General features: G+C 36.2%; 1 protein-coding gene across 11 annotated transcripts in view; it reads left to right on the top strand.

Annotated features, from left to right (window-relative positions):
- Nucleotides 1-18,646, top strand: part of Dmd (dystrophin) — a 2,251,111-nt gene that overhangs the window by 1,240,427 nt on the left and 992,038 nt on the right. The gene's annotated exons all lie outside the window — the stretch shown is intronic.

Below are 18,646 nucleotides of genomic sequence, written 5' to 3'. Positions count from 1 at the left end.
GACTCTGTCCCTCCCCACTAAAAAGTTCTAGCTACAGAGTATACAGAAGCCCTGAAAATAAATCTCTCATTGTTTTACAGCCTTTATGATACTGGCTTACTCAAATTTGCTCCAAGTTTGATACACACACCAAGTACCAACTGAGGAATTATTTTCCCCATTCACTGGATAGTTCTTTTCCACCCAATAGCAGCCATTTCAGAACTGTCATGTTCTATGCTATTTGTACAAGTAAATTCTTGGTTTTAAACATGTATTACTTTGTAAGAAACTCTTATTTTCTTTTACAGAATCTGTAATCTGTTTACTCATAACATATCTTAAGAAATGACCTTATCGAATAAGATATTTGAAGCAGCAAATAAAAGAGTAAGCACACATATTACCAAATAATTCTGCTTTTGTCTATTTTCATCCTTCACATGATTTAGGCTCATCTTGATGTTTGCATAGAACAGATATTTGGGGAAAATTAATTGAGCTGATGGAAACAATTTATAAAATATTTTCTGCTATTTATTGAATAATGAGCTCTCTCTCCTTTTAGAACTTTGGATCCATATAAACTGAAAATTAGTTTTTTTTTTTACCATAATTTACATTCCTAAGTAATAGAGACTCCTTTGCATGTCAACTTTTCTGAGAATCTAAATCCTCTTGAGGGTAACTCAAACAGAAGTAACTGCAAACTCCTGAGCTGCAAAAACAGAAGTGGACACTGCTTTTTGGTCAAGCAAACTAGAAAAGTTTTCTACAATTAAAAATGGCATGTGTTAAAAATCATGTGTTTTGGCAAACTAATCTTTCAAAGCTTTGCTTTCCTCTTATTTAAACTACAGATGCTTATAGTGCCAACTTCATGGGGTGTGTTGTCACGAATAATTAAGCTTAATTCACAGTAAAGGTCTTGTACCATGCTTGTCATAATAGTCAATAAATTGTTGTGACTGGAATTGTGTTAAGTATTTCTAACATTTGGAAATCCATTAGCTGTGTACTAGGAGCTCAATGAACAGAATTCATGCATACTGTCTGTTTACATAATATTGTTTTGCACTCAAACTGGACTTTCAGTATCATATCACAAAACTTCAATTGTCCTATTGATCAGATTTAAGTGAAGTCTAAAATGAAAAATTTAAATTGTGAAGGTAAACATATACTGCAATTTATATAGCATATCATATTGTTTCTACTATAAAGATTCAGGTATATAGTCTATTTCTTTTATAATTCCTTACTTACCACAAACATAGTGATTTTTACTGTGTCCAATCCATGACAATCATCACTATCAAAAAGCAAGCATGATTTCTTAGAGTTTTGTTTATAATAATTAAATTATTTCACATAAACAGCTATATGTGATATAACAGTAAATTTAGAATAGTTTGTAAACACAAATGTTATATATTTATTAGTAAAATAAAATTAAGTTGGAAAACTTGGTTTGCTTAAGTATTCCTTTTTGAACTTTTCAGGTTTATTTTTATTTATTTCTGAAGAGCACAATGCTCTTCTTGTTGGCATATGTAGACTTTTCCTTCTACAGAGAAGAGTAGTTCTTCTCCAAGCATGATTCCCAGATCTGTATCACCCTTGCATTGTTAGATGCTGCTGGATATTTTCTATTATTAGAAATTAGCAGACAGTGGGGCCTGAAATATTTGAAGAAACCACCAATACAATTTAGATTCAGGGTCAGATTCAAAAACCAAAAGAATCAACAACCACCAGTCAATTAGATGGGCTTGTCCCATTAGCATCAATTGTAATCTTAAAATTACATATTGTCAGAAGTAAATCCACCTGGTTTTGGTCCCCCTTTTCTTATGCATATTTTGTGAACATGCAGAAAACAGACACAGAGTTTCTGTGAGACAATGGGAAATTGAATATGTCCCTTGTAAAAGAAGCCCACTGTTATTAAAAAAACAAGTTTTCCTTCCATTATTCTAATTGGCAGATTTTAATATTTTTTTTTTATCTTTATCCATTACAGAATAAAGGAAGAGTTAGAGCTGGTTAAATTTTTGGGCAGATCATTGCTTAGTTAAAATATCTTATGTCCAGTGTGAGAAGAAATGTTCTTATCAGTTGTGTATTTATATAATACACACACTCATACACACATATATATGAATATATAATTTATTTATATCATCATTGAAGATTGCCTGAAAAGTTAGCCTTTGTAGCATGAATCTTAAAAGGTCTTATTAAAAAAACAAAAAAAAAACAAACAAAAAAAAAAAACACACCCAGAGTCAGGTATTGTGGTGAACGCTGAAAGATCAGAGAAACAAAACAAGCCACAGCTAACCTCACCTCTCCAATTCCTCAGCTGATCTCATTCCTCAAACTGGAAGCCTCCCAGTCCTCAACCAAATGGATCTCAGCTGAACTGTTACTTAAAGCTAAAAGGTTAAAAGGGCTCTAGTTCCTGGTCCTCACACCTTACATACCTTTCTGCTTCTTGCCTTCACTCCCTGGGATTAAAGGCATGTGTTACCATGCCTGGCTGTTTCCAGCATGGCATTGAACATACACAGATCCAAGCAGATATCTGCCTGGCAAGTGTTTGAATAAAGGGTGTGTGCTACCACTGCCTGACTTTTGTGTTTACTTAAAACGGCTTTCAATTTCCTTGATCTCCAGGCAAACTTTATTTATTAACATACAAGTAAAATATCACCACATTTCAGCACAAATAAAATATCACCACATTTCCCTTTTTTTGTCTAATCAAAATACAAAAAATAAAAAAGTTATAAACAATATAAGAAAAACTATATACAATAAGTACAATAAACATATACACTTTATATAAGCAATAAATACATCAACAAAGTCTAGTCCATTTGCATTTGACAAATTCAGAGAAAATATTCCATTATCTATTCTTTTTGGTGAGTCCAAAATGTACCTAATTCACCAGCCTTATTTTTGTGATAAGAGAAAACTGTCTTACATCAGTGGATACAATTTCTTATCAAAGTGCAATTTATGTACTCAGAAGCATTTAGAGAATTATAACAACAGTTATGTTGTAGATACTATGATAGTGACCTGGAACTTACAGAAAGAGAGATTGATCTAAAGGAATTTCATATTTGAGTAGTAAATGGTTAGCAGAAGAGAGAGATACTGAAGACAGTTTTTTTTTTTTTTTTGGTTTTTCGAGACAGGGTTTCTCTGCGTAGCTTTGTGCCTTTCTTGGAGCTCACTTGGTAGCCCAGGCTGGCCTCGAACTCACAGAGATCCGCCTGGCTCTGCCTCCTGAGTGCTGGGATTAAAGGCATGTGCCACCACCGCCTGGCATGAAGACAGTTTTAACAGAAACAAATAAATAACATAACAATGGCTATCACATATCAAAGGTCCATGGTATAAACACTATTCTGCCATATGCGTTTGGCTTTTGTAGTTCACAGTGCATAATATTGCCTCTTGACAGAAAAGAAATAATTGTTAAATGACTATTGAAATTATCCAAGTACTTTCCAAAGACATTATACATTATGTAAGATTATTGCGAACAATGTGTTAGAGGAATAGCAAAAGAGATAAGAAAGGTTGCCTGGAAAAGTAAGGGAAAGTATTTCAAAAATATGAAAAGGAATACAAATTGGAAAGACTGAGAGAAAGCTTGGTGGTGCATTAGGATGTTCATATTGCTCCTAAAGGAGTAGGGCAGAGACAGTGAGTGCAAGATGTATGTAAGTGAATAGGAAAGAGGATGGAAGGAAAGAATGGGGAGGAAGAATTAGGAAGAATCCTAGGACATTAAATATCATATGTAGAAGTTCAGATATAGTTTATGATCAATGCAATCAACAGAACACTTTTCAGAATCAACTAGATGTTAAAGAATCAACTTGTTAAAGCTTTAGACCTCCCCTTTCTCCTAAGCCTATGTGGCAATGGGTCAATATCTGGATGTTCTATATTCTTTTAAATGGCTGTCCCAAGACAACTTACAGATATATGAATTGATAAGCCTATATCTAGGCCTTTATTTCTCACATCAGAATCACTGGAAAGGTTTATTGATCTGGGCTATACCCAGTGTGTCTGAGTCATTCTAGAAAATTCATGTTTATCAAATTTTTTAGAAGATGTGGACTATTGTCTTATACTGGCATGTGATTTATTGGGTCTGAAATTTAGAATACCTCTTTATACAGATTGGCCTATATATTAAAGAAAAATTCATGCATAAACAATAAAGCTAGTTAGGCAGTAGTTAAGCATATGTAGACTTGCCAAGGAATCGGCCTCAAGACATATCACAGAGATTATACTAGAGCTTTGTTCTCTATTTGTAATGAAATCAACATCCCTTATTCTTTACTTCAAAGTTATTGGACTAAAATCAAATGAATTCAAGAAATCCTAAAACATGTTATTTGTCATATTTTCCCTTTAAACAAGTGACTAGGTCTTTGCAGTTTTGTCCTTTGCCTTTCATACCTGCCTCTCACCAGTTATGTACTTCTTCACCTTTAATAGAATGAAAGAACTATGTTAGCATCTTTTTGAAAACTGTGCTTGGAAATAAAGGCTCACAGAGCAAACGTTATTTAGAAGATTTATCAAGTTTTTGACTGAGAGCCCTCTTGCCATCTCCCAACTTGCTGCTGGCAGGCTGCATGAAAGAGAGAGAGAGAGAGAGAGAGAGAGAGAGAGAGAGAGAGAGAGAGAGAGAGAGAGAGAGAGAGAGAGAGACAGAGAGACAGAGAGACAGAGAGACAGAGAGAGAGAGAAATTGTGTAAACAGCAAGCAGCTTACATTTCAGGTCAGGGCCAGTGCCGCCACCTTTAGGTGGCGACATCAGAAGCAGGAAGGATCTAACCAGCTGCAGGGAGAACACCCCACTGAGCTAAACCAAGATAAAGAACTGTTACAATACCAGATCTGCCCTTTAGCTTCTGTTCCCTAAGTGTGAATATATTATCTGTGCTGATTAAGAGTCAGTAGATAAAATGCCTCTTTGTGACTATATACTTTCCTGGCTTATTTATTATTTTCATATCTTGTGATGTTATATCCAAATATAGTATACATAAATACCATTTATATCATTGCAGTTGTGGATAGAAAAATGTTTATATAGCTGCATTTGACAAAGAGAAGGGACTTCCAAACTGAATATTATTCTGTATAATTCAATAACTACTAAATAATATTCATATGCCCAGGCTTATTCCTTACCTAGTGTACTAGATGCATTTGTAATGATAATCATAAATTCTAATATTACTATCACAAAGTGACTGAAATTTGGATCCAGGTAGCCAGAATTTCAGAAATTTGGTTTGGCCTATAATTGTGAAAGGTGTATAAATCAGGGATGCAAGGGTTTGATTGCTATTAAAATACATTCCATGCCCATCAATCTTGTATGGGTTGTTAATCAGCCAGTGTGGCTCATTAACCACCTTGGAGTATCAGAATACAATTCCAAGTCACCCTGACAATTGCAGACATTGCCAACAGAATATGTATGAGTTTAGTTAGGTTAAATGGAAACAAGCAGCCTTAAGTCTTGACAACAAGTGAAATCAATAGTGGAAGAGGTCACAATACCCATGGCAAGTTCATTTAAAACCATTTCTACTTTTCTCTCTGTGTTCACAAACATTTTGAAATTCATCTACTCTCTAGCCACTTGTCCATCCTTCATATGTGGTGATTCAAAAGACAATTTATTCACAGATAAATCCCCCTTATAATACAGCATCTATTTCCCATTGTTTCACTCTTTAGAAATTGAAAAAAATATTATTCCAAACAATAAGTTGTGATAAATAGGTAATGACCAAACCCTATCCTCAGCAGTCCTAGTAAGAGTAGGCTGAACTGGATTTATGTTGAGGTCTTTGATCCACTTGGATTTAAGTTTTGTGCATTGTGACAGATATGGATCTATTTACAATCTTCTATATGTTGACATCCAGTTATGCCAGCACCATTTGTTAAAGATGCTTTATTTTTTCCATTGTACAGTTTTGGCTTCCTTGTATAAAATCAGGTGTTCATACCTGTGCAGATTAATGTCAGGGTCTTCAATTCTATTCCATTGGTCCACATGTCGGTTTTTATGCCAATACCAAGCTGTTTTTATTACTATAGCTCTATAGTAGAGCTTGAGGTCAAGGATGGTGATGCCTCCAGAGGTTGCTTTATTGCACAGGCTTCTTTTAGCTATACTGGGCTTTTCGTTTTTCATATGAAGTTGAGAATTGTTATTTCCAAGTCTGTGAAAAATTATGTTAGGATTTTGATGGGGATTGAATCTGTAGATTGCTTTTGCTAAGATTGCCCTCAAGACCCAGCTATACCACTCTTGGGCATATACCCAAGAAATGCTCAATCATACCACAAGGACACATGCTCCTGAGTGAGGTAACCCAGACTCAGAAGGACAAACTTGGTATGTACTCTCTCATAAGTTGATACTAGATGTAAAGCAAAAGATAACCAGACTGCAAATCACAGCTCCGGGAAGGCTAGTTAGCAAGGAGGACCGTAGGAAGGAAGCATGGATTACCCAGCAAAGGAGAAATAGATGAGATCACATGAGCAAACTGGGGGTGGGCAGATAATGGAGGGCAGGGATGGGGATGAGAACATAGGGGAACATAAGGTTTGAGCTGGAACAGGGACAGAGTGGGAGAGCAAGGAAAGAGATACCATGATAAATGAAGACATCATGGGAATAGTGAGAAACCAAGTGCTAGGGAAGTTTCCAGGAATCCACAAGGATGACCTCATCTTAGACTGCTGGCAGTAGTCTATAGAGGTGTCAGATGAGAGAACAAGGGGATTATTCACACATGAGTACTTTGTTTACCCTAACAAATACTGAGGAATGAGACTTGACTTCTGGGAATCTACTCTGGTTCAGCTCAATTCTAGAACCAAGATTAGCACAAAATTGTACTAGGAGGTCTTGCATTATTTACCTTGGACCATTCAATATATATATTTGTCTTGTAAGTGGAGTGGCCTTAGCCTTCATTAATGTTTGGTAGCTGTCAATCCTAGAGAGCCAGGGAACTTGTTACTTCCTGCTGTAATCTCTCAGGATCTTGACACTGCAGAATGGTGGGTTTTCACTGTTGATCTTAGTTTTAAAATTGTACACAAAGTTTGTTGTAGCTGAAGTTTTCCTGTGTCCTGCCTGGCCTATGGTCAGGACAAATCTCTCTCACCCACCAGTCCCGCAGCTGCTCAGAACCAAGTAAACACACAGAGGCTAATATTAATTAAAACTGGCTAAGAGTTCTTGCTAGCTAGATCTTACATCTTAAATTAACCCATTTCTATAAATCTGTACCTTGCCACGTGGCTTGTGGCTTGCTGGTATCTTTATATCTTGATGGTGGAGACTGGCAGCTTCTCCTGACTCAGCCTTCCTGTTCCCATAATTCTCCTCTCTCTTTGTCCCACCAACACTTCCTGGCTGGCTACTGGTCAATCAGCACTTTATTTATTAACCAATCAGAGCAACATATTCACAGCATAGAGAGTGGTATCCACAGCAGCTTGTGAAAATTCATATTTTTTTTTGATTTTGTAACTTCTTTTTATTCAATTTTTTTGAGTTTTTTTAATTTAATTTAATTTTATTTTACAATACCATTCAGTTCTACATAACAGCCACAGATTCCCTTGTTCTCCCCCTTCCTGCCCCCCTCCCCTTCCCCCCAGCCCACCCCCCATTTCCACCTCCTCCAGAGCAAGGCCTCCCCCAAGGACTGAGATCGACCTGATAGACTCAGTCCAGGCAGGTCCAGTCCCCTCCTCCCAGATTGAGCCAAGCATCCCTGCATAAGTCCCAGGTTTCAAACAGCTAACTCATGCAACGAGCCCAGGACCTGGTACCACTGCCTAGATGCCTCCTAAACAGATCAAGCCAATCGACTGTCTCACCTATTCAGAGGGCCTGATCCAGTTGGGGGCCCCTCAGCCTTTGGTTCATAGTTCATGTGTTTCCATTCGTTTGGCTATTTGTCCCTGTGCTTTATCCAACCATGGTTTCAACAATTCTTGCTCATATAAACCCTCCTCTATCTTGCTAATTAGACTCCCGGCGCTTCACTCAGGGTTTCTAATGAGGTGACTGTGTGGTCAAACTTAAGAATTCACTTTAAGCACTAATGTGGATCATAATGATGATCATCACCAAGAAACCCTATTTTGAGAACTAATCCACCAGGGATGCATCAACTGGCAAAAGTTCTCAGTCTTTCTTGGAACCACTATAGTTGTTAGAACTAGTTTTAGCAAGTGATTTCTATTCCTTCCACAAACTGGTACTCTGTTATTTTTAGGACATTGATGGAGAGGGAAAGCCAGCTTAGAAGAGTTAATTCTGCTTTTTACCCAATTGAAAATCAGAAACGTTGTTGGGGGAAACTACAGAATAGAGCTTTCCTTGTTTAATAAAGTAAAATAATAAGTTTTTACTATGTAAATTGTGTTCTGTGCTAACGTCCCCTCAATTAATAAAATAACGTATAGTTTGTCACTAGGAGTAATGTTAATAGAAATTCTTGTAAGTAGAAGAGGCACAGGTTTACAAGTATCAGAAAATTGGTATGCTAGGCTTAAAAGCACTAATATATATATATATATATATATATATATATATATATATATATATATATTACTATTTTTCCTTTCCTTTTACATACCAACCTCCTCTTCTCCTACTCCCCCCACCCCCATCTTACCCCCATCCCCTCCTCATAAAGGGTAAGGCCTCCCTTGGGTAGTCAACATAGTCTATCATACCATGTTGTTGACAGACCTAGCATCTCCCCTCTGCATCAAGGCTGAGTAAGGCATCATACCATAGGGGTCTAAAAATGGCTATTTTATAATAATAAATCTTAGGATGAGTTTAAAACAAGGAAGAAAATGAATGCATTTATAATCTTGTAAGTTACCTGTATTCCAGGGCTCAGAGCCTTGTTAAAAGATACATCTCTGAGATGATTCTAAGAGGTACTAATTGCTAGGAAATTACTATTGATGTCTATATTTAAAGTTGGTTTTGCATCAATTCTGAGATTTTGTCTATCTAAACTTCTAGTTTCTTAATAAGAAAGGAGAAACAAGTAATTTGCAACTTCTTGTCCTAAGTCCATATGGAAGTTGTACTCATATCTATACCAAATTAATTAAATATCATCTCTTTCCAAACACCTTTCTTAAGCACCAAGAAGGCAGGCTTCTTCTCCCCGTGAGTGAGGATAGCCTACTAAACTAACATAAAATTCAATGTTCTCTCAGAGTGTCCCCAGGAATTCCCTGCTTCCTTTACATAGACACTACTTTCAATTGGAAGAGGTTAAACAATTAAGAGCATAGAAATATGAGAGCAATCTTAGAAGATTTGTGAAGGGGCTCAGAAAATCCTCCCTTATTTAGATGGTGTTTTGACAGTTTGCCATGTTTATAGAGATTTAGGAGCTTGGAGTCTGGTCCTTATAAGATGGGATACTTCTTAGTCATGAATTTTGTGGACCAATAATACTGTAGTCGGCAATATTCTTTCTTTGTGAGAAATGGCCTTCTTTCTCATCTGTCTTTTGCCATTCTTATTCTTCATTTGAGTGGAACTTCTGTGAAGAGAATAGCTCCATCCCCATTCTGATTCCCCTATTTTAGCATAAAAGTGAGTTCAAATAAAGACAATTTATTTGGTCCAAATGTGGACCATTTCTCAACCTGGAAGCTCTTTTTATTTCACATTTCCCCTTTATTGAAAATAGATTCTTTCATCATATTATTTACCCTGTTTATATTTCCATCCCTCTACTCTTCCCAGTTCCCCAAAATTGCTTCCACCTTCCTCCTTCCCATTCATTTTCTTTCTGTCTCTCATTAGAAAAGTACAAGCTTCTAAGAGATAACAACCATGCATGACAAAATAAAATCTAAAAGGACATAGCAAAAACTATCATATTGAAGTTGGGCAACCTTACAGAAGGAAGAGTCCCAAGAGCAGGCTCAAGAGTCAAAGATCTACTGTTTCTCAGTCAGGACTTCTATAAAAATACTAAGATAATACCTATAATATAACCACAGACGGCCGGGCGGTGGTGGCGCACACCTTTAATCCCAGCACTCGGGAGGCAGAGGCAGGTGGAACTCTGTGAGTTTGAGGCCAGCATGGGCTACCATGTGAGTCCCAGGAAAGGCACAAAGCTACACAGAGAAACCCTGTCTCTAAAAATAAAAAAAAAAAATGTATAACCACAGTCGACTTGGTGCTGACCCATGTAGGCCCTGTGCTTGCAGTTACTTCTGTCCCTGTAAGTTAATATGAGCCTTGCTTATTTGATTAGGAGGGCCTTGCTTTCCTGATGTCCTCTATCCTCTCTGGTTCTTAAAAAATTCCTGCCTTTCCATCCACAGGATTCCATGAACTCTTGAGGAGAGAGAGTTGATGGAGACTTCCCATCATTTAGACTCACTCTCTCTCTCTCTCTCTCTCTCTCTCTCTCTCTCTCTCTCTCTCTCTCTCTCTCTCTCTCGCGCGCGCGCGCGCGCGCTGAGGCTGTGGGTATCAGCAGTTGTACCCATCTGCTGCCAGAGGAAGCTAGAAGCTACTGTGATAATGACTGGATAAGGGACAAATCTATGAGTACAGCAGAAAATCATTTGGAATATATATCCTTTCCTATCTCTTTTGATGAGCTGTGGGTTGAAGTCTATTTTGATAGATATCAAAATGACTACATTAGTTTTCTTCTTAGGTCAATTTTCTTGGAATATCTTGTTCCATCTTTTTACCCTGAAGTAATGTCTATCTATCCTTGATGATGAGGCCTGGTTCTTGGATGTAACAGAAGGATTGATCCTGTTTTTCCAGCCATTCTGTTAGTCTCTGTTTTGTCGTTTTGTTTTTAATTGGGTGATTTAGAACATTGATATTGAGAGATATCAATATCCAATTTTTTTTATTCCTATTATTTTGTTGTTATTTGTGGTGGTCTGTGTATACTTCCCTTATTTTGATTTTGTGGTTTTAAGATTGTTTCCTATGTTTCCATGGGTATAGTTAGCCTGCTTAGGTTTTCCTTCTGGCACCTCCCGTAGGGCTAGATTTTTTAGACAGATATTATTTAAATTTGGCTTTTTCATGGAATATCTTGTTTTCTCCATCTATGGTGATTGAAAATTTTTCTGGATATAGCAGTCTCGGCTTGCATTTGTGGTCTGTTAGAGTCTGCAGTACGTCAGTACAGGCCTTTCTGGCTTTTAGAGTCTCCATTGAGAATCCAAGTATAATTCTAATAGGTCTCCTTTTATATGTCACTTGGTCCTTTTCCCTTGGAGCATTTAACATTCTTTCCTTGTTCTGCATGTTCAGTGTTTTGATTATTATGTGGTTGGGGGACTTTATTTTTGTCCATTCTCTTTGGTGTTTTGTATGTTTCTTATACCTTTATAGCCCTCTCCTTCTTAAGATTAGGAAAATTTTCTTCTATGATTTTTAAAATACTTCTTGGGCCTTTGAACTGGCATTATTCTCCTCCTTTTATTCCTATTATCTTTAGGTTTAGTCTTTTCATGGTGTCCAAGATATCCAGATATTTTTGTGTCAGGAATCTTCTTTAGATTTAACATTTTCTTTGACAAATGCATCCATTTCTTCTATTGTAGATTCAATGCTTGAGATACTCTTATATCTCATGATTTCTGGTAGTGAATATTGCTTCTGTAGTTCTTGTTCAAATTGCAAAATATTTGTGTTTTCTTTATTGCTTTTATTATCATTTTCAGTTCTTGAACAGTTGTATTTATTTCCTTGTGTGTGTGTGTGTGTTGCTTGTGCTTGTGCGTGCGTGTGTGTGTGTGTGTGTGTGTGTGCACATGCATGTGTTTTCCTGTATTTCATTAGGTGGTTTATTCATTTCCTTGAATTGTTTGTATTTTCTTTGATTTCATTAGGGGATTTATTTCCTCTAATTTTTTATGGGATTTTTTTTATTTCCTCCTTAAGGACTGCTATCATCTTCACATAGTTAGTTTTAAGGTATTATTCTTGTGCTTCATCTCTGTTGCAATATTCAGGGCTGTGGTAGGATAGCTGAGCTCTAGTAGATACTTATTGCCTTGGCTGTTGTTGATAGTGTTGTTATGCTGATATTTCAGCATCTGCAGTTGGGATGGATACAGGTCTAAGTCCTATTTCTGGATTTGTCTTTGTTGGGTGGGTTGTTTCTCCTTGGCTTTTGTTTCCTCTCTGGATTTTCAGAGTGTAATGGCCCTGTGTTGCCTCTTTTTCGTGGCCTCTTTAGCTGGTGTCTTCACAGGGAATGCAAATAGGGATGAGTTGGGGGAAGGAAAGTTGGGGAAGAAGGTCTTGGTGATCTGTTTGTTGATCATGCAGCCAGAGAGGAAAAGGAGACCACAGTGGTTTTCCTGCTACAGAGCTTGGGATGCCAAGACACTGGAAGGATTTGATCTCAGGAGCAGCAGGAGAGGTTTGGGTTTGCCTTCAACATATTTGTTGCCCTAAGAGGAGCTGCCCTTGGGTTAGCAGGGTGTGCCTGCTGGGTTTGGGGTTTGGTATGAAGTGACTGAGTATGAGGAAGGAAGTAAGGAAGGGATAGACTGTGGGATCCTTAGGTGTTGTGTACAGGGGGAAGAAAAACTGGAACTTTTATATTGTTTTACTGCTGGGGATGAGACTGGGTATTGGATATGGATGAAGAGAGAGAAAAGAAGGTCTGCAGGAGGTCTACCTGGTTTTCTGGCATATAGAAAAATCTGTAAGACTTTCATGGTAGTTTCCCCCAAAGCATTTCTAATATACTTGATATCGTCAGTGTGATCAATGAAAGGAACAAAGGATAGTGGTTTATAAACATGCGAAGATTTACTCCTGCAAATTTGTTGATGTGTCAACCTATGTAGTCAAGGAGAGCGAACTTTTCATCTTCCTTCTAGTCTTCAACTTGGGCTGCTCTGATTAAATTTACAAGGAGATTATACTAAAGAGACAAAGCTTATCTACATAAGTCTGTTGAACATCTTAACAACAGGAACATATTATAATATCAAGGACAAAACATTTTGAAAACTATTGAGAAATAAAGAAAACACACTAATTAAAGATGAAGCTTATTTATGCATATTCTCTTCCAAATAATACCTTTTCATATTTGGTGATGAGAATCATGCTCCCTCTCACACAGGAAGCTTGTGTTAGGGGAGTTCATTAAAGGGAAGTATGCATCAAAAAACTGTTCATGGTGAGTTAAAACAACAATGGGGGTACAGTATAGACACTGTTGTTCAGGCTCCAATTAAATAATACTTGCTGAGTATTTCCTGTGATTATTCATTACTAAATAGTAAAAGGTTGTTCTCATAGTAAGAATCATTATTAAAACCAATATGGTTCCTCAGAATTGATACAATAAAATTCAAGAAGGAATTAAAGGGAATATCTTCTCTCCAATATAAAAGTTAACAAAAGATTTTCTTGGAGGGTATATATGTGGAGATGATGAAAAATGAGGACAACAATAAAAATTCAAGAAAGTATGGCCTTTTCTAGAAATAAGTCCAAAATAATTGGACAACAAGATTTTAAAGAAAGGTTTGAGATGGATAGAGTCAATGAAGTCAAGGCGAAGTTATGTGGAAGAAGCAGCACATTTAAAGTGAGTATTCAAAGATAAATATTTTTATGTGCATTGGTGTTTTGCATGGGTGTCAGGTCCCCTGGAACTAGAGTACACACAGTTGTGAGCTGATATGTGGGTGATGAGAATTCAAAGTGGGTCCTCTGGAATATCAGTCAGTGCTCTTAACCACTGAACCATCTCTCCAGGCGTTCAAAGATCAATTTTAGTGTGGTTATTAAGCATAGGTAAGAGGACAAACATTTAGGGGTAGAGAGGCAAAGTACAGAAGTCTTGTAATGTAGACATGCAAAGAGATAATCATCACTTCAGGTTATCCAGACACCATTTTCATAGCTCAGTACATTACCAGTTATATGGCTATGGTGTCAAATATTTAATAACCTCAATAGCTTCTGAGGCTAAATGTAAGTGACAAATACGGATTCTTTATTCTTTGGTAAGATGTGGTTATAAATTAAATGTTTCTTGGTTAAATAAAAACACTATGTCATTTGGATTAATTTCTTCTGTAATCTAGCAGCAGAATCTTATTATTGATACTTATATAATTAAAAACAGGAGACAACTTTTATTCAACATCCACAAACTTAGAAAGAAAATCTCAACAGATTGGGAAAAGGAATTATACAATTCTTAATATGTCATAGACATGGCAGAGTTGAAATATATATCCTGTAATAAAATTATTCATGAATGACTGACAGGAGTGACAGCCTCAGGTCAAGGTTTGATAAGGAACTTCAGTTTTTCTTGTCTTCTAGAAATTAAAATTGGCGTGAATAAATTGCAGGAGTTGTTTGTGAAATGAAAGGAAAAATACAGGGACAAAAGCTCACAGAGGAGTAGATCTGCCATAGCAGTTTCTTGTGAGATGGCTGACTTCCTCTGGATTTGGTTTTTTTGTGACAAGATAATAGGGTGGTTTTTGAAATTCCAGACACTGTGATGCCTGGAAATGATATATGAAAAAGGTGACCAATGAAATCATATCATTTTCCATAGATGCCCTAGAAAGCCATTTTTGTTCCCTGTATTTCATTACTTATGAGATGGATATTGTTTGTAGTATCTCTGACAGTAGATATGCTCAGAGATAATGATGTTATAATTATGAATTAAGTATTATTTCCTATTCACACAAAAATTAGATGATACAAATTCATATTGCAGTTAATTTAATTGTTAAATTACTTTTATGGGAATCATTGAAATAAGAAAAAGTTAAATACATGAACTCTAGTCCTGATTGTCTATTAACTATAGCTAGGTTGTTTCTATTTGGCTCAGTATTTGCTTTCAAATTCCTTATTAGTAAACTTCCAAAATGTTACTTCAGCTGTAATAGTCTGAAGTATATGGGGAACACATGTATTAAACGAAAACCGGTTGCTATATTTGGACATAGGGCACCAGATTACCAGGAATCCACTTACCATGTAAGGGTGAATGGAAAAGCTTGACAGGAAGCTATCATTTCTTTAAAATAATGTTGATTTTTGGTCTGCCTAAAAACCCTGAGACACACCACATAATAATATGCAACATAATACACAGCATTCAATGTTGAAAGAATATAGGTTTCATCTTTTATTTCTAACTTTCAATATGATACAAACCTCTCTTCAATCATATCTGATTTTTAAAGCTTTTTCAATACCTAAAGCCCAAGAGTAACCACATCCCTCCATATTTATGTATTTCTGACATAAACTCTTCATATTTTTAAAATCTGTACTCCTTACCATGAAGTAAATGACCCACCAAAAATGTTTTGTGTCCACAACTAACATGGCACACTTGGCTCCTGTGTATTATATAAGCCCACTATGGAGCCTATTGTTGCTCCATTATTACAGTACATTTTCTGTTCCATTGTCTGTTTTCTCATGTATTCCCCATGTAAATGCCATTCACTTCTCTAAATCACTGTCCCCAGAACATCACCATTAACATCCTATGTGAATATGGTAGAAATATATCATTGGGCCCTATTTCAAATCTGCTAGATCAGTTGTAGTAAAGGCTAGCATTACGGATTTTAATAATCCCTCTAAGTGATTGGATGGACACTAACATTTAAAAACCACTGGTCTAGAGCATTATTTTATGACCTTCTTCTAGCAATTATTAGATTGAATTACAGGGACAGAATCTCCTTGAAACTCAGGAACATTTATTTGCCATCTCTATCTTCATGGTATAGTACTCTATTTAGCCCATAAATAAACCACAATAAATGCTTTCTGTGCCAATAAAAAAATTAATCACATATATACTTTCTTGCCCTTGAGGTATCTGAATTTTCTTTGCAGAAGAAAATATAGCCTTGTGAAATAAGAATAGAATAATTTATTGTCAAATATAATAAAATAATAGATGCTGTATAATGCTTGCTAGGTTCTGCTCTATCGGGAAAAATTTGTACAAGACTTCTGATAAAAGAAAGATTACTGGTGAGTGAGTCACCTGAAGAAAGGTTTACTACAAAAAAAATGGGAATACGCAAAAAGATTTCAGTCTCCTACAAAGAGATCTGAGCTGATGAAAACACATGGTTTCATGAAGAATGAATGTTTGACTCAGAATGCCAGTCTACAAATTAAGATTTCAGAAAGATACATAGAAAAAAATGATTGTGTTGGTAGAAAATTGTATCAGCAACCTAAGTTAATATCAAAGAGAATATAAATTTAAAAAATTTGATTGAACAAGAATTTTGTATAACACATTTAATAGCTCTAGATAACCTATGCTATTATTAACCTGTCAAAGAAATACATACAGGTTTCATGCATTAGTTTTTTTATGAAGCCAAAGTAAATTTTGGCTTATCTTTTCAACAAACTGGTCATAATCGATGATGTTATAGTTGCATTTACTAAAGCGATGTTTTAGAAATAGCAGTTACTATGATTTACTTAATTCTTAGGAGCTATAATTCTTACAAACAAATTGTCCCACCACAGACCTTTGGAAAACAATCTTTAGAAGGAGTCAGTGCGAAAAGATTGGAACATGTGTGTCTGCCTAGATAGAAAAAAATATAAGTTGAGTTCCTGCCCTTTAAACAATATTTTCAGCCACTTGATGCATATATTCATGTCCTAGGATTATTGTGAGGTGCTACATATTTATGTGGAAGTATGACCTTATTGAGTTGTTTTATGAATCTTTACCATACACATTAGGTTTGGGGAGTATACTAGCTATGGGATATATATGCTGTTGTTTCTTAAATGAACATGATTACTATAGTACACTTTAGGCATTTAAGTGGATGCTCTCTCTACAATTTCATTTTATTTACATCTGAATTTTGAGTTATCTGCCTTGAGATATTTCCACTGGAAAAATCAAAGACGTTCCCAGTTTCTTTCTTTAGCTTTTGACATAATACCATCTGCCTCTTCTTTTCCTGACAGAAGCAATAGCACTTTTGTGAAGTCAGGTCATGTTCCAGAATTAAGAATGGTAAACACTCTACCACCAGACTTATCCAGGAACTTGAAATATATATTTGTGAAAAAATAGAATACCTGTAGCTTGAGTTTTCCTACCTTGCCCACAGTCAGGACAAATCTTTGTCACCCGCCAGTCCCACAGCCGCTCAGACCCAACCAAGTAAACACAGAGACTTATATTGCTTACAAACTGTATGGCCGTGGCAGTCTTCTTGCTAACTGTGCTTATAGCTTAAATTAATCCATTTCCATAAATCTATACCTTGCCACGTGGCTGGTGGCTTACCGGCGTCTTCACATGCTGCTGGTCATGGCGGCGGCTGCAGTGTCTCTCCGCCTCAGCCTTCCGCTTCCCAGAATTCTCCTCTCTCCTTGTCCCACCTACTTCCTGCCTGGCCACTGGCCAATCAGTGTTTTATTTATTGACCAATCAGAGCAATTTGACATACAGACCGTCCCACAGCAAATACCCTTCTTGTGATTACATTGGCACTTTTCATGCATCATTATGCTTTTTCTTCTAAGGAAGCTAGCCATGTGGAACTGGAGCCATTGGTCACTTCTTTGGTAGATAAAAGCTGTCACCTGGGAAAAGTAGAAGAAAATGTATTCTCTAGCTCCTGTTTAAAGGAAGAGAACAATATGGGAAGTATTTTTTCCAAAAATTATTGAAACTACTTTATGGTTATAAATTACAAATCAATAATTTGTGCAGTTTGCATGGCAAAATAATGAAAACTACTTGAGTTGAAGTTAAGCAGGCACTGCAGATCCAATGTTTATTTGGTTGAGGGCAGAGTTAGTTAAGAATTAGCCTGAAATCTACCTTTCTATAGTTTGACTTGTAGTTGGACTTTCTTTTCAACCACCAGACCCAAATAATGACCCCAGAAACTTATTATTATGAAGCTTGATCTTTAGCTTAGGCTCATTTCAGTGAGGTCTTATAAGTTAAATTAACCCATTTATATTAATTTATGTTCTGCTACATGGCATTACCTCTCTTCCATCTTGCAACTCATGTTGCATGTGACTAGCAACTCTTTTCATGCCTAGATTCCTTCTCCTCTTCCTTTTTCTCCCTAGAAATCCTGCCTATTCTCTCCTTCATAGCTATTGACCATTCAGCTTTTTATTACACAAATCACAGCAACATATCTTCATACAGAGCACAAATATTTCACAACGTTTCTCCCTTTATGTCTAGATAAAAAAGAAAGAATTTTAACTCTAAAATAGTAAAACTATATATAATTAAAAAAACAATTATTGGGTAAGAATTACATTTACAATAACCAGTCTATCTGCATTTAGCAAATTTGGAGCACATACTCTGTTATCTATCCTATCTTGGTGACACCAAAGTTTTGTAACTAATTTTACTTTTTATTCTAATTTATATTACCAACCCAAAACTATCTTTTCGGACCTCAAAATATTTTCTTAGATAAACAACTTAAGCTCTTATATCTCTCAACGTTATACACTTTACACCACTTTTGTGAGTT

The sequence above is a fragment of the Peromyscus maniculatus genome, chromosome X (genome assembly GCF_049852395.1).
Source record: "Peromyscus maniculatus bairdii isolate BWxNUB_F1_BW_parent chromosome X, HU_Pman_BW_mat_3.1, whole genome shotgun sequence".
NCBI lineage: Eukaryota > Metazoa > Chordata > Mammalia > Rodentia > Cricetidae > Peromyscus > Peromyscus maniculatus.
Note: the sequence above shows the minus strand (reverse complement) of the source record. Positions and strands in the feature narration are given on the sequence as shown.